A 7995-nucleotide genomic window follows, 5' to 3' on the forward strand; every position below is an offset into this window, starting at 1 on the left:
AGATCTGTCTCAAAAACTGCCTATAAGCAACATAAGGCTCAGCCAGAATCTGTCAAGACTTTTTTGTCATGGGAAAAAACCTCATCGACGATGAAACCGCTGTTGAATTTTGTCTCTCAGCAGTCATCACCGACGGCACTTGCACCACCAACAGAAAGCTTTGGCGAAGGTTTTACCGTTGTCAACGAAACCCACTACACCGTTGACGCTAATCTCGTTGTCGGCACTTGCATTGTCAACTGTGCTATCAATGACGACACCGCTGCTGTCGTCGGAGTCTCTACCGTCGACGGTGACTCCACAGTTAGCAATACCTTCATCGATGACACCTCCACTGTTGATAACAACTATTTCCTCGACAATGACTTCTTCATCAATGGTAAATATGTCATTGACGATGACGACTTCCCCGCTGACTACTGTGTTCTCTACATCGACGGCATCTGTTTCACCGTCAACGATGATTTTGTTGATGCCTCAAGCAAAGAGACCTTCTACATTGCATTTCATGCCAGTTTTGTCATCCACATTAGTTGACGAGCTCGTCGTCGAGAGGTTTTTATCCAGATCTATCTTACATCTCCCCTTTGCCTCCTAGTCAATCTTTAGAGGAATCTGAAGATGATGGGATGTCTAGTATGGCCCTCAGCCCTTCTCAACTTCATGTAAAAGTTCAGGAAGAGGAAGATGAAGATGAGTATTATGGGCCACAATACCATCAATCCAAGTATAGGTCACTGGTGTTGATGACATGCCAGGAACCAATGTTACAACTGCTTGTTGCATTGGTGCAGGATCTAACAGCTATTTTGCACGATTACCATACACGTTTCCCTACAGCAGCAGGTACTGTGGAAAAAGAAAGGTTTCTGCTGCCAGTTTGGAATCTGGAACACTTAGAGTAGCCCCTGCTGAGTCACAAGATTCTGTACCTGTGCCACAAGATCAGGTTCCACAGAATGACGATGATGATTCTGAAGAAGGCGAAATTCCAAAAACTCCAACTATTATAGACATTGGGAAGATTCCAACACCTTCTCCACCAACTCCTCAAGTGATTGACTCTCCACCTGAAGATATTGAGGGCTTCCATGCTTTAATGGCAAAAGCAGCAAATCGTTTTCACTTACCATGCCTGTGAAACAGTCTGACTGTTTTTTCTATGATTTTAAAGATCAGAATAAGAAATCTGTGTGCGCAATTCCCATTATATATTTGGGAGGAAAGAATAAGAATCATTATAACGCCATATTCGGTGCCAACAATTGCTGCCGACAATCCTTCCCAGGATCGATAAAAATATAAAGCCCCTGACGATGTACCAGCATGCTTTGTGGGACATCCTAGACACAGGCTGCACAACGAAGGTCGTGGAATCCCACTGTACCCAATACTGCTCCACCTTATAAGGATGGAAGACATTTAGATAACATTGCGAAGAGGTTCACCACTATTGATGGTGCATCAGTGCATGCCGCCAATTCCCTAGCAGTCCTAGTAAGATATGACCGCCAAATGTGGTCGGATGTGGCATCATATCTCAATTTTTTTTTTTTTTTTTTAAACTTGTGTTTATTATCATTAAAGTTAGGGCATCACACAATCACAGTAATATTTATACTAATGCATTCTGTTGGTACATTATCAGACATCAACGCTCATAACACTGTTACATCTTAATAGTTGTCAGATCCCATCTACGGACCCATGAATATCGCCTCTCCCCCTCCCTGCTTCACATGGGAACATCCTCATTCGGCAACTCCGGTGGTTCACAGATAAAGCCCCTGTACTTGTTCCAGGCCCCCCAAACCTTCCCCCACTTCTGTGGACAACCTCGGTTAATATATGTAGTTTTCTCTGCTACCATTGCTTCATCCATGTCCCCACACCATGCCCTGACCCTCGGCGGGTGTCTGGTGCCCCACAGCCTGGCTATATTCCGTTTGGCGACCATCATGCCTAATGTGGCCCAGTCCTGTGCCGGATGGTTTAGATCATTTGGCTCCCATATATTCAGCAAACATCTTTTTGGTTCAGGTGTTACCGACACCCCCTCCACTTGTGAGATAGTCCGCATTACCGCCACCCAGTACTCCATAATCCTCGGGCACTGCCATACAGTATGATAAAAAGTCCCCTCCATTCCGCATTCCCGCAGACAATACGGGTGTGAGGCACTCCCAATTTTGTGTAAGGTCAATCTAGGTAAGTATACCCGGTGCAGTATCTTCAACTGTATGAGTCTCAATCTAGAGGGTATTGCAACTTCCCGTGGTGACGAGAGTGCCGTCTGCCAGTCCGAGTCATCCATGTCCCCAAGGTCTGCAGACCATTTGACCTTCAGCGCCTGTGTCGGGTCAGGTAGGTTATTAACTAATTTACGGTAAGTGAAGGAGGTGGCCTTTTTCGTCATGTAGTCAGTGAGGAGTCTGTCCTCTAATGGAGAGGCCTCCGGTAAGACGGCATTGGGCGGTATTGCTGCCTGCAGTGCATGCTTAATCTGTATGTATCTGAAGTGTTCAGCCGCAGCCAGCTCATATTGCTCCTGCAGGCGTTCGAACGCCACCACCCCACCCTTCACCCATAGGTCCCCTACCGTAGAAATGCCTATGGCGTCCCAGGCGTTGAACCCTTTACTCTTTCTAAGCTTTCCCAGCCTTCCTGTATCCCACAGTGGCGTAAGCTGTGTGATAACCCCCTGCCATCCCAGTTTCTTTTGCGCCATGTACCAGACGTCTACCGTAAGTGCCGTTGGGCCAATCAGAGGGTTAGGTCGTTTTTTATTGTATAGGGCTGCCATGACTCCTCCCTCTCCTAATAGATACCTGTCCGCCTGATACGCAGGGTCGGACTGTGGGGCGTGTATCCATTGATTGATTATTTTTAACTGCGCAGCCCAATAGTACAGCTGTATGTTGGGTAGCGCTATGCCCCCATCATACCATCCCCTGACCAGTTTTTCCATTGCAATTCTCACTGGTTTGTTTCCCCACAATAGACTAGAGACCTCCGTGGCTATTGCTTTAAAATAGCTCGCTGGTACCGGGAATGGAGTATTTTCCAGAGCATACAAGAATCGGGGGAGTGCCATCATTTTAAAGAGTGCTGCTTTCCCAAGCAGCGTCAAGGGCAATGTGTGCCAATGCACAGTATCCCGTTTTAGACGGTCCAGGGGGGGCAATAAGTTTTTGGCAATAAAGTCTTCTGGCTTAGGCGTTATATAGATCCCTAAATACTTAAAGCAATCCGTCGTGACAAGGAGGTCAAACCCCCTAGGCAGTTGCGGTGGCAGACCGTTAAGCACAAATAAGACCGATTTAGACCAATTTATGGTGTAGCCCGACACCCTCCCATAATTTTCACAAACGTTCAGCAGCACCATAAGGGAACGCCTGGGCGAGGCCAGGTATAGTAAGATATCATCCGCATAGAGCGATATGCGGTCCTCCCATCCCACCGCCCACTTGAGTCCCCTGATGGTTGGTTCCCATCTGATCAGGGCTGCCAATGGCTCCAACACCATGGCGAACAGCAAGGGGGACAACGGGCAGCCCTGGCGAGTGCCGCGTCCTAGCGGGAAATCTCCTGACATGTGCCCATTGGCCGTGACATGTGCAAGCGGCTTCGCGTATAGTAGGCTCACCCATGCGCAGAATTTAGGGCCAAAGCCCAGATGCCGAAGGACCGCAAACAAGAAGGGCCACTCCACCATATCAAACGCCATGCGGGCATCTAGGGAGAGTATAACAGCCGGTTCTTCGATATAGGGCGCACGGGCCAGTACCCCATGGAGCCGTCGCAGGTTAAGGGCCGTGTTTCGACCTGGCATAAAGCCCGATTGGTCCGGGTGTATGAGGGTCGCCATATATGGCGTTAAGCGCGTTGCCAGAAGCTTTGCAAGTATTTTAGTTTCAGCATTAAGTAGCGAGATGGGGCGATATGAGGTGCAGTCCGCGGGAGGCTTTCCCGGTTTCGGAATTGCCACAATAGTCGCCACCCTTTGATCCCTCGGTAGTTCTCCCGCCTCTAAACTTTCGGTGTACATGTGTAAAAGGTGAGGGGAGAGCGTACCCGCCATCTTCTTATAATATTCCACGGGTATACCGTTAGGCCCTATCGCCTTCCCCGACTGTAGGGACTCAATTGCTGACTTCAGTTCGTCCGCCGTGAGGTCGGCTTCCAGCGTGGCTGCCGCCTCCGGTGGTAACGTGGGCATTTTTATGTCGCGGAGGTAGGCCAGCGCCTCCTCCACCGTGTTGGTCGTCGCCGGGGTGTACACCTGGGCGAAGTACGCGGCTAAGCCGTTCACAATTTCCTGAGGGTCTGACACCACCCCTCCCTCCCGAGTGTCAAGTTGCGCTATCCAGTTCCTCGCTCGTTCTTTCTTGTCCAGCCAAGCCAGAAGTCTACCCGTCTTATCCCCAATTTCATATATCTTATGCTGTGTGCTTTTTAACTTGGACTTCGCAATCCCCCGTAAGCGTTCTGTATATTCCTGCTGCTGAGCACAGAGGGATTGTGCCGTTTCTGGTGTTGGGTGCTGCGTATGGAGGTCTTCAGCCTGCTGCAGACTCAATTCTATGTCTGCTAATTCCCGTCGTTGTTCACGCTTATGACCAATTATGGAGGCCATGGCTTGCCCGCGTATTACAGTTTTGTAGGCCTCCCAAAGTGTGACTGAAGATGAGGCAGACAGCGTATTTTCTGCAAAGTAGTTGCGCGTCACCGTGGTGAGGTCGGCAGCGATTTTGTGATTATTTAAATACCCTGGAAATATGGGGTAAATGCGTCGCCTAACTGTGCGGCGACACGTATATGTAAGCATTAGCGGGGAATGATCCGATACCCCTCTGGGGCGGATCTCTATGTCCACTACGTTCTGGAGGCTGTCTGCCGATGTCAAGAAGTAATCTATCCTGGATAGACTATTGTGAACTCCCGATTGGTAAGTGAACTGTCGGGCCGTGAGGTGACGGCATCTCCAGGCATCTAGGAGACCAAGGACATCTATAAAACTCGATAGGTGGGAAGTTTTAGTAGTGTGTGGCTTGGGAGGATGCCGGTCATCAGTCCCGCTGATTGTCGCGTTGAGGTCACCCCCAATGATCATTTCTCCCGCAGGGAGGGCGAGCAGAAACTTACTGAGCGCTGGCAGGGCCACAGCGTGGAGCGCCGGAGGGATGTAAACGGACACTATATTAAAGGATCTTCCCTCCCACTGACAAGCTATAGCCGCGAAGCGGCCCTGTTCATCTGTCCATGATTGATGGATAATCAGGGGGGATTGTTTTCGCACCAGTATGCCTACTCCCCGTGACCCGGAAGAAAACTCGGAGTGCGCAACCATTTTAAAACCAAATCTATCCAGCGCTTTACATTTCGTACCTGTCAAGTGTGTTTCCTGTAAGAGAGCTATCGTTGGTGCACATCGTTTCAAGTATTGCAAAACTAGACCTCTCTTAATCTTATCCCCCAGCCTGCGGACATTCCATGTAACCAATGATAACGGAACAATGGGGCCCATCTGTGCCTGCAGTGTCTCAGCGAGTGCGTGAACCTGAGTCATCATGTTCCTCCCTTTTTGAACTTACAGTCTGTGCTATGGCGCGTCTGCCTTCTCTGCACCCAGTGTCTGTGTGCCCTGGTGCATCCAATGCCCTGAGAAAAAGAACAACAACTAAAAACATCCAACTGTGTGCTAACAGTCCCAGCCCCCCCTCCCGCCTCCCTGCCTCCCTGCATGACGGACCCCGAACTACCCGCCACCCCAACAGTGCAGAGTGCCTAAAACCCTTCCCCGATACCATTACGTAGGGGCGAGAACAATCGCCCGCTGGCCTTGGAGACCCATCTTTCCCTCTGGATTTGTAGCGGTCTCGTTGTCCCTTTCTGATAGTTCGCAGAGAGCAAGCGATGGAGCAGTCTCACGTCACTCCCTCGGATCTTTTTGGTTGCGTCAATGACTCCCCCGCTCTTCTGCGTAAGGAAGTCTCGGTGGTGGCCCAGCAAGGTCAACGAGTATCCGGCCTGTTGGCCCATGTCCAGATTGCAGCCGCTAGGTTCCGTTCGCCTTGGTAGTGGCGTTTATTCCTCCATATTGCAGCGTAGAATGCCACCCTCGCCTGCAGTCTGTTACATAGCAGCGTCTCGCTCTTCAGGCTCCTCACGCGGATTGCGCCCTCCCTGTCGGCGCTCTGAACGCGGGGTTGTACGCCATCCCTCCAGCCATTCTTGCGCTTCTTCCGGCGACTGGAAGAACCATGTTTTACCGTCAGCTTCCACTCTCAACTTCGCAGGGAACAGCATTGAATATTTGAGTCCACGGTCCCGGAACAGTTTTTTAACTTCCAGAAATCCGCGGCGCTGCTTCGTGACGGCAGCAGTGTAGTCTGGGAAGATGGTAATATTGGCGTTATCGAGTCTCAGAGGGGGGGCGACACGCGCAGCCTGCAGTATCGCGTCTCTATCCCGGTAGTTGAATATGCGGGCCAGGATAGGGCGCGGCGGGGCTCCGGGCTTAGGCCTACCTCCCGGCACTCTGTGCGCCCGTTCCACAGAAAAGTAATTGGATAGGCCCCGGGGGCGGAGATGCTTCGTGATAAGATCTTCTACGAACAAATCAATGGCAGGACCCCCTGTCTGTTCCGGCACCCCAATAAGGCGTATGTTGTTCCGTCTGGAACGCCCTTCTTGGTCCTCCAGCTTGGCCGCTAGTAGTTTATTGTCTGCTGTGAGCTGCTGCATTTGCTGCTTAAGTGCGGCCGTGTCGGTGGTGAGCGTTGTTGTCGTCACTTCCACCTCTTTTACCCTGTCGGACATCTTGTTAAGGTCCGCCCGGATTAAGGATAGTTCTGCCGACAGGGATCCAATGCGTGCATCCAAGGACGTGTGCACTTTATTTAGTGTGGCCATAATGTCTTGCAGCGTCACTTCTTTGGCATCCCCGGTGGTCGGCCCCGGGCCCGGCCCCTCCTCGTGAGTCGCAGGCTGCGTTTTTGTGTACGCATACTTTTCCAGCTTCGCCTGGTTCGGCCCCTTCGCATTTCTTCCGCTCATTGTCACTTGGGGCATGCACTGGAAAGACGCGCAGGAGTGGTAGTCACCGCCGCCTGCCAAAGGGCTGACTCTGCCCTAGCGGCCTGTCGGGTTTCCCACCCTGCGTTGCTGTGTCAGTGCTGCGCAATGTGCCATCGGCCAGGCGCTCCGGACCAGGACTTTTGTTCTGGGCTAGGTTGGCGCCGTGTGCCCGCCCGTGGCGCCTTCTATAGCTATGGGCACGCTCTGCACTCTGACTCGCCCTTTCCCATGTGCTTCTCCCTGGGGCCACTGTCTGATGAAGACGCGCGCCTGGACCAAGTGTATTCCGTCCCCTCTGGCGCTACCTGCAGCAGGGGGAAGAAAGCCCCACGGATACGGTCACTGTTCAGGCCCAGGCGGGGGGGGGGCCCCTCCCCTCCGGTCACCGTCTAGGCCACGGAGGTGCTGCTCGCCTGAGCGGGCGTGGGGACCAGCGGGACGGTGTCCGCCGCCCGATAGCACCCGGCAGGCGTCGCAGAACGTCACTGTACCTTGGCAGTCCCCCGCGGCGGGTCGCGTTGTTGTGATCGCGGCTCCGTGGGCAGCCCGCTTGCGTGTGTCACCAATTCCTCGTGGCGGGGACCGCGCCTCACCCCCGGGGCGGCAGTCCGCTCACTCCCTCGTCTGCACTAGGATGGTGCCTGCCGCCGTCCCGCTGATTCAGGGCCGCCACATTCAATGTCCCGCCTGTGTGGGGGGCCCTTCTCCGGTCGTCTCCAGGCCGTCCGCCACGTAGCACTCCCGCTCCGCGCGCCTCGCGGGCCGTCCTGCCGGAACTTCACTCCCCGGCTTTGTGCGTCGGGAGCAGGCCCCTCTCCGATGCTGCGCTGCCGATGGTGTCAGCGCCCTCCGCTTCGCTTTCGACCGGGATGATCGGTCGCTCTCCGGTTCCCGGAACCACCAGCTGAGGTATTT

This window comes from Triturus cristatus, chromosome 3_1 (assembly GCF_964204655.1).
Source record: "Triturus cristatus chromosome 3_1, aTriCri1.1, whole genome shotgun sequence".
Taxonomy (NCBI): Eukaryota; Metazoa; Chordata; class Amphibia; order Caudata; family Salamandridae; genus Triturus; species Triturus cristatus.